The sequence below is a fragment of the Cricetulus griseus genome, chromosome 2 (assembly GCF_003668045.3).
Source record: "Cricetulus griseus strain 17A/GY chromosome 2, alternate assembly CriGri-PICRH-1.0, whole genome shotgun sequence".
Lineage (NCBI taxonomy): Eukaryota > Metazoa > Chordata > Mammalia > Rodentia > Cricetidae > Cricetulus > Cricetulus griseus.
In genome coordinates, this window is record NC_048595.1 from 437,422,583 (window position 1) to 437,432,064 (window position 9,482).

The window sequence follows — 9,482 nt, forward strand, 5'->3', positions numbered from 1 at the left end:
TGAGCCATCACTGAAGCCCTGTGGTGGTTTTAAATGTCAACTCACCCAAATGTAGAGTCATCCAAGAAGAGAACCTAATTAAGGAATTACCAGGATCACACTGGCCTATGGGCATGTCTTGATTAACAGTTGTAGAAAGCCCCAGCTCATTGTGGGTGGTACTATTCGCTAAGCAGGAGGTCCTAAACTGTATACAATAGAAGACAACTATAGATAAACAGCTAGAAGGCAAGCAAGGAGGCATGCGTCCATTTTCCTTTTGCTCTTGACTGTGGATATCACGTTTTAAGTTCCTGCCCTGATGCCTCCACAATAATAGATAGGAACCTAGAATTGTAAGTCAAATAAATTCTTTCTTCCCTAACTTGCTTTTTTATGTTTGTTAGCTTGTTTATTTGAGACAGGGTCTTACTACATAGTCCTCGCTGGTCTAGAACTCTCTATGTAGGCCAGGCTGGCCTCAAACTCACAGAGCTCCTTCTGCCTCTGCTTCCTGAGGGTCAGGATTAAAGCCTGTGGCACCCTGCCCATTCTAGTTTTTTTTTTTGACTTTTTGTTGTTGCTGGTGTTTGTTAAGTTGTTTTAGGTTGGGATATTTTGTCACAGCAACAGAAGTGAAACTATGGCAGGTTACACCCTATAGGTGGAAGTCCTAGGACTTTTTAGGGGGTGTGTCCTTTCATGGCTGGCTTGCTGTAAAAGGCTCAATGGGTGAGTGCCTCTAAATGTGGCTCTCTGACGCTCTGATTGCATCAAATGAAATGCATGTGTGAACTTTCCTTCCCTGCTTCCGTATAACTCCCTTCCTCAGATAGCTCATTGGCTGGAGGACAATGACTCATAAAACAGACTGCAGGTCAATGTGTCACCTAGGCAGACTTTGGCACAGCCCATCCATCACCTATCCTTCCTGGCTACTACCTGAAACTTTATCTGCTTAGCAAGACAACCTTTGTTCACTATGCAGTTCCCTCTTTGAGTCTATCATAACCTATTGCCTCCTCCTCCAAAGCCTTAAATCCCCATTTCCTTCTGGAAAGCAGAATACTACACCAATGTCAGCCCTCGGTCCCTTTAGTCTTGTATTATATGTCACTAGTATGCACATGCATGAAATTGAAATCTTTTTTTCTCTTGTTCAGTTTGTCTACTGTCGACTTATTCCAGAGTCCCAAACTATCAGATGTACAAAGAGTAGAAAAGCTTAAAAGCCCCCCTGTACATGGTACAATCTCCTTTTTAATGACTGAATAGTATTCCATGTTTTACTTAGTCATTTGCTTGCTGATGGACACAGATTACACCCAAGTTTTATCTATTGTGAAGAATATTGCTGGAAGCATGAGAATATAAACATCTCTCTGAACCTCTGCAGGCAATTTTGAGTGCATATGCCCTGAAGTCACACTGAGCTTTCCTGGAACAGGCCAGATGGCCTCTGAAGCCTGTAGTGTGTCACAGTGATCCCAAGCTTGCAAGCTGTTGTCTGCTTGTCCAAGTACATTCCTATCTCATCTTCAACTTGTCTGATTCACAGCCTGCAGGGCAGCAGGGATTGCTGCATGTATGGACAGGAAAGCCAGGACCGCTCTCATTGTATCCAGATAGCTTCGACCCAGACAAGATCTCTCTGTCTCTCCATCTCTGCCTCTGTCTGTCTCTGTCTCTGTCTCTGTCTCTCTTACACACACACACACACACACACACACACACACACGCGCTGCAGTATGTAAGTAACCCACATCATCTATTTCTTAGTACAGTCTCAGCCAGGCCTTCTATGTGTTTCAGGGCTTGCTTTTGTGAAAGGACCTCTCTTTGTGGAAGGAGACAAGATGTTTTTCTGTCCGTGCACTCATAACACAAGCTTACCCACCAACTTCCTCCTTCCAGCCAGTTGGGTGGGCCCGGCACTGGTTTCTAAGAATAACCTTTAATCTCATTAAATTCCATCAGAAAAATTACTTATGATTTTTGCCAGGAATGTTGATCTCCATCCCCACCCCTGAAAGAGTTTAATAATTGTATTAGACACAAAATGTTTTGTCTCAGAGCAGTTTGGGCACAATTTTTCTTGTAGAGATTATTGATGTATATCAGTTATCCACAGTACTTACTGAAAGAAACCAGTGTGTCACAGAGGGCAGAGGGTCAGTCCCTCCATTCTTGCCTTTGGTGACCTCACAGATAAATCCCCTGGGAAATTGGGGTCCCCGTAGGACCCCTAAGGACAAACAACTAGGAAGAAGTACAAATTAGGAAAGAAGGAACTTTGGCCTCCAATGTGCAGCTGACCTTCAGTGGGTATTTCAAAAGAGCAAGAGTTTTGAATGTTCTCAACACCAACATTCGAGGGCTGAGGTAATGAATGTGTTGATTACTTACATGTGAAAACGCACGTTGAATGTGAGTGTTGAAATATACCAACAGTTCCTGCACTGTTCCCATTAGTAATCATAATTTGCAAGGGTGAAAAGCGTTTGCCAAGACAGGCCCCTTTCCACCACAATGGCAAAATAAATGTCCATGCCCTAGGCTAGCCTCCCACATGGCAGTTCTGCCCTCCCCTCCCCATTTCAATACGGGAGGATCCTTGAACCTTATCCCCTTCTTCGTTCGAATATTAAAAGACTTATCAGTGACTGTCCAGGTTCATCCCACCTTGAGGAAGGAAGTAGGAGTTTGGTGGCCTTTGTGTCTCTCTACCACCTCCTCCCCTAGGTCTATGTTTTCTCAAAGTCAGGTGTAGGGGTTTGGAATGGTAAGGACTCTTTGATGGGAATGGGAATGAAGCCACCAGGCTCAGAAGTTATATGGACACACACGGACACACACAATTACATACACATTAATAATTAATGATAATGATAGTAATAATAATAATAATAATAAAGACAGAACCTCACTATGAAACCCTGACTGACCTAGAACTTATTATCTAGGCCAGGTTGGCCTCAAATTCACAGAGATCTGCCTGCTTTTGTCTCCCAAGTGCTGAGAGTAAAGGTGTACGCCACTACCTCTGGTTACAAAGGACATAGTCACTTAAAGTGTGGAAACCAGGAGGAAGATAGTGGGTGAGCATCGCAAATAAAATTCAGGAACTGGGAATGTGGTTTGGTTGGTAAGCCCTGGCTTCAACCCTCAGCACCACCTGAACTGCATGTGGTCACACAGACACATGTCATTCTGACTCTTGAGAAATGGAGACAGGAAGAACAGAGATTCAGAGTCATCGTTGGCTGTAGAGCGAGTCTGAGGCCAGCTGGGCTACATGAAGAGGTCAGAGCTTCCAGGGATACTTCCATGGGCCTGACCTCAGGTTCTAAGAGAAAGACAGCTGGGTATGTAGCAGATGTCTTGTCCGCTGGGGAGGGGAGTCTGTTTGCCTCCCCGCAGAGCTAGCCTCATCTGGAAGGTAACTGAAAGCCATCGTGGAAGCTGCGGGATCTGCTTTTCTAAGACTGTGGTGTCACTGTAGAGAAAGGCTTGGAAGGAAGCCAGTTGTGGAACAGGCAAGGCAGTAATCAGTGGGAGGGGCTAAAGAAGATGCGGGCCAGGAAAGGAAGACCTGAAGAGTTCAAACGGACCAGCTATCAAGTGGATTCTGTGTAGGCAGGAAGTCACGAGGTGGTGAGATGATGATTAGTAATTGGACAGGTGATCACCATCCCTGGAGATGAGTAGCAGGCTCTGACTCGCAGGTGGCCATTTGAACTTCACCCTTGCCTTCCCTGGGTTGTTGCTGGGACACAGTTTCCACATTCGTGTTTGGAGCATTCTCTGCAGTGCCTCGGGGAGTCCCAAAGCAGCTGAAAGGACACCAGTACCTAAATCCAGGACAGGCAGAGTCCCTCCCTGGGTCCCAAGTAGCCTGCCACTCTTCTAGACCTTCAGGTTGGCACTGGAGTCTATAGTTCTTCCTATAGAAATGTCCAGATGAAAGATCAGGCATATAACTTAGTCCCCTAGAGAGGGGAAGAAACTGAAGACAGATACACAAGGAATAGGCGCTGCCCCCCCTACGTCAGGGGGTCCTGGAGCTGGAGTCAGGCAAGGAAATGGAGCCCACCAGGGTCCAGCCCTGTATATAGTCAAGGGAGGAGCAGAAAAGGCATCTCATGTGGCTCCAGATAAAGCTGGGCCTCAGAAGTAATAACACAGCTGCTGTTGACTGTGGCTTGCCCTGGCCAGGCCTGCTGCCAGCATTTTTGAGCATCTCATTTTATGCTCACAAAAGAGGTCAAGGGCATCCCCCTTCCAGGCAGGAAGTGACATAGCAAGGAGACTCATATTTAAGCGAAGGAGAAACAGGAAGGGTCCCTTTTTCCCATTCGCCTCCTCCAGAGGCAGGATGTGAGCCACCGGCAAGGAGGGACACCAATAAGGCGTCCGATAAGATAAGTCTTATAAAATATATAGATGTATGATAATTGAGACTGAGCTAACAGATGAGAATCCTAGTCATTGGCCAAGCAGCATTGTAACTAATACAAGTTTCTGTGTATTCATTTGGGCCTATCTCGGGCCGATGGCTGGCGAAAAGCTTACGCGTGGCTGTGGGGTTCAGCAGCCTTTGGCAGAAAGATTTATTGTAACACCCCCTAATTACTATTAGCTGTCGCCTTTTTGTACTATGGTTCTACCAATTGTTCCATGGATGCCTATGACCTCTCCAGCCTCAGGCTGTGGGCCACTGAGCACTCGAGGCCTAGTTTCAGGACCAACCCGTGGTCCCTTACCCAGATGCCACCATTCTGAGCTTCTCTGGAGTATATGGGTCTTTCTGTTCTGAGGTTATCATATGGCCACGTGACCCACAAAAGATCCTTTCCTGGACCAACTCCCTCCCCCAACCACCAGCTTCCTTCTGGGTGTCCCATGCCCATCACAGGCTGCTGGGCAATGTCCTCCTCAGACTCAACCAAAAGGAAGGGCCCTGTCCTCCTGTTGCTGCCCAGTTGCTCTGTGTCTTCCCATCTCTGCCACTGCTCCACATGCCAGTCAGGAGTAGAGAGGGCTCCTGCCCAGACCCTGCTGCCCCCAACCATTTCCTGCTGTCATGGTCTCTGCAGTGCCCTCTTCTGTTCCAGGCCTGGGGAGGATAGGTAAGACCCCAGCATCCTGCCACTCCAGCTCTGAGCCATCTGAGGCGCTCCTGAGTCTCAAGGGCCATGTTGCCTCCTTCTCAAGGATAAGACAGAAACACCTTCTGGAATGCTCGCAGCAGCTTCTACTTCCTGGGACTTCAGAATCACCCAGAAAATGAGAAGGGGGACATTGAGTGGTCTGCTAAGTGATCCTCGGGCAGTGTTTTGGCTACAGGAGGCTGAGCAAAAAGGGGATCCAACAGTGAAGGCAGTTTTACTAATGCCTCTTTTAAAAGATCTAAGAAACTAGTTCCAAAGTAGAACTTGTGGTCAGGAGGTAGGAAGCCCAGCAGGACGGAGAGAGAGCCCCTACACTGGCTGTCCTTCTTCAGCCAGGCACCCCTCTGGCCACAGCAAATGTGCAGTCGAATTCTTTGTGGAGCTATTTGTGGGTATCGGCAGCCTTTTCCATCCTGGCCAAGCAGGCACAGCCTGGTGCCACCTCACTGTGTCTCCAGGTCTCCCTGGGATCAAAGTTGGATCCCAGAGATAACTGTCCCAATGCCATGTCAGTCTCACTATCTGCCAGTCTGTTGCCCAGTGACCAGAGGCAGAAGGTGGTCCCCTAACAGACACAGGCCATGCTTCTGGACCTCATCCCCCCTCCCTGTTTCCATTCTAGCCCTACCTCAGCCAACATGTTCAGTTCTAGACACCCCATGCCCCTCTGGCCTGGGAAGAAAGAAAAGGGCCTGCACACACACACACACACACACACACACACACACACACACACCTTCAGTAAAGGAGGAACAGGCCTCCAGATAGATTACAGAAATATGGCCCCTGCAGCTCTCAGGGGTGGGGGTCGGGGGTGAGGAGGGCACAAGAATTAAGAGAGAGAGATGGACAGTCACTTGACTATCACTGTCCCTGCAATTCCAGCCCCAAAGAAATTCTCTTTGCTTGTTCTGGTATACACTGGCCAGGGCATTTCACAGTCCGCTGCTGACTGAAGCCGAGGGCTGGAGCCCCTGGCCATCTCCTCTCACATCTCTGTGAAACAGGCTGATAGTGACAGACCTTGAAGAGCACAAATCCAAACTTGAGTTCTCAGGCTGAGGTCATGGGTGGGGGAGGCGGAGCAGGCAGGATTACAGACCACGTGGGAGGTTTAGATCTTTGTCACACTGGCTGGCAGTTTCCGTCCTCTTACACCCAAGCTTCCTTCTTAGTTCCCTGCCTGGCACAGGCCTGTGGGGACTGTGCAGCCAACTGTAACCTGTGACTGCACCAGGCAGGGAGTAAGCAGTGTTGGGTCATGGTTAAAACAGGCGGTACAGACAAAGCCACCATCTCAGCCTCACTCTAAGCTTCAGTCTCCTCATTTGTAAGTGGTGATGCCGTGACTGACTAACCCCCACAGGTGTTGAAGGATCATTTGAAGAATTACAGGACACACTAAGGCACGGACCAGGGCCTCAGAAAATACCCCAGGGCTCAACTTGACTGGGCATGGTAGCTGAAGAACACAGGAATCCTCACACACTCCTCTAGCTACTCTGCCTCCCCAGCAGGTCTGCAAGTCCGAGCCTGAGAACTACAGCTTAGAGGCACTCACATATCCTTCCCACCCAAAGCTGCCTTTCTCTGCCTCCCCCTCCCCCACATTGGCCTCAGTGTCTGAAATTAGAAACTAGTGCTCTGGGTTAACACCAGCCCTGACATCAGACCACAGGCCCTACACAGACACAGGCACACTGTTGCCCTTGGGGGTGCAGAGGGGTCTAGCCTTGGCCTACTGAGGGCCAGGGTGGGAAGAGACAGGTATGGGACAGGTCTGACCTTCCCCAGTCTGCAGATAAAGAAGAGACAGTTTGGCAGCGCCCTTCCCAGCCCCATGAGGCCTTGCTCTCTGAGAGCTTACCTTCCCTGGGCCCCTCATCACCACTTTCCAGAGGTCTACTTCTGCATCTGAGAAATGAGCGCATATCTCTGAGGGTTGTGGTTAAGACCAGATGCAACAAACTAGCCAAAGCCCTTTCTAGGGAACTAGACATACTACTCTGGTAGCAGCAGTAACATAGGACTACAGGTCAGCCGTATCTACAAAAATGCCTTCTCCCCTGCTGGTGGAGGCTGCACATCTGAGACCAAGCACTCAAATGTGGCCGGGTGTTTCTCCCCAGGCCTCTGGTAGGCTTGCAGAGGGCTGCCTTCTCCTTGCATCTTCATGTGGTCTTCCCTCTGTGTGCATCTGTACCCTAAACGCCTCTTCTTATGCAGACAGCAGACTCACAAATTAAGTCTGCCTGAGGGGGCTCAGATAGGCCATGTACAGCCATGCTGTAGACACTGGCAGAAGGGCAGTCAACACACGAGGGCTTTTGTTTTAAGATTTATTTATTTTCATTTGTGAATGTGTGTGTGTGTGTGTGTGGTGTGTATGTGTGATTGTGTCTGTGTGTGTTTATAGGCACCACATTCATATATGTGCCCAAGAAGGAGAGGGCATCGGATCCCCTACAACCAGAGTTACAGTTAGTTGTAAACTGCCTGATGTGGGTGTCGGGAACCAGACCTACATCCTCCATCCTCCCAGTTAGCAAGTGCTCTTTTTTTTTTTTTTTTTTGGTTTTCGAGACAGGATTTCTCTGTGTAGCTTTGGAGCCTATCCTGGCATTTGCTCTGGAGACCAGGCTGGCCTCGAACTCACAGAGATCCTCCTGCCTCTGCCTCCCGAGTCCTGGGATTAAAGGCGTGTGCCACCACCGCCCGGCTAAACATGCCTTTAAGTTTCTTTTTTTTGTTTTGGGGGAGTTTTTTTTTTTGTTTTGTTTTGTTTTGTTTTGTTTTGCAAGTGCTCTTAATTGATTAAGTTATCTCTCTAGACCTTGACTGGGATTTTAAAAAAAAAAGTCTTTTATTTATTTGTTGACAATTTCATATACATCTATAATGTATTTTGACCATCTTCACCCTCCCATCTCTCTTATCAACCCCTTTGAACCACTCTTTCCCAAGGAGACCTCCTTCTGCTTCCGTGTTTGCTTGTCCAACCTCTGCTGCCTCCACAATCACCCCCTGGTCTAGGTGTATGTTAGCGTTAGCCTAAATCATCCCCAAGGGCCCTCTAAGTGGTCTCCCTCCTGTGCACTCAGCCTACTTGCCTCAGAGGAGCAGCAGAGGAGCCAGCACCACCTCCTTAGTTGAGTATCCTCTGCTATTTCCTGATCTTTATGATGGCCCAGTGAGTCACGCATCGTGAGCATCCAACCATGGAACATCTCTAGCCATTTGGGAGCATATTGAATATTTCGCCCTTGCAGGACTTTGCACTTACCACACCTTCTGCCCAAGAAATAGTACTGGAATGACTCTTAACCCTCCTGACCTTGCCTGGCAGTGATCAGAGGCCTTCTTGGCCTCCCTGTGGTAATAAAAATGGGTCCCCGTCCTGCCTCTCCTCTGACCGTTCTCTTGCCCACTGTGCTTTCTCCATAGCATGTGTCGCCATCAGACTCCAGAAGTATACAGGATGTGTGAGAAGGACCAGGGCTGTTTTGTTCTCTGCTACGCACTCGACGTTCATTCCGTCTGCATGTGCTACCTGAGCGATTGAATGAAGAAACAAAGTAGCCAGGAGAACCCAGTGGGCTGCAGGATGGGCAGTGGGACCCTCTGCAAAGGTGACGTGGCTCATCCTTCAACCTTGCCTTCTAAAACTACCCTGAAAAGGAGGGAGATAACGAGAGCAGAAACTCCCAGCTGACACAGAGGCTAAGAATGAGGTAACGGTGCCAGGAGGCAGCACGCACTAAGAAGCTTCATTTGCAGGAGATTGGTGGTCTTGGAGACAGCCAGCAGCCATTCCTGGGACAGAGAATGCAGCTCAGTTGGTCACCTGCTTCCCTAACATGAGTACGTCCCTGTGTTCAGCCCCCAACACCATGACCACACTTAAAGCAGGCTGGTAGTACACGTCTATGATCCCAGCACTCGGGAGGTAGTGGCAGAAGAATTAAAATTCAAGGTCATCCTTGGCTGTGAGACCATGTGTGTTGTTATTGTTGTTGTTTTAAAGCCATTCCTGTGTCCCAGTCAACTTCCTCGGTCTCTTCAGGCTAAGGGAATAAATGTCATTTGTTTACCCGGACTGTTCTTACATTCTTGCATTCCAGGTCGGCTTGATTTCCTTTCTCCCCATAATAGCGGTCTCTCCTCACCTTACATCAGAGTCCAGGATGCATGTATACCTGGAATTCCTGGCAGGGCCTGGATGTTGCAGTCAAGGTTTCCCTGGCTCCTTTACCGTCCTAGATACTGTGTATGGTTCTCCACATCCTTGATAGTGTAGGGATTGCTGGCGAATCTGGGCTACCTTCCCACTCA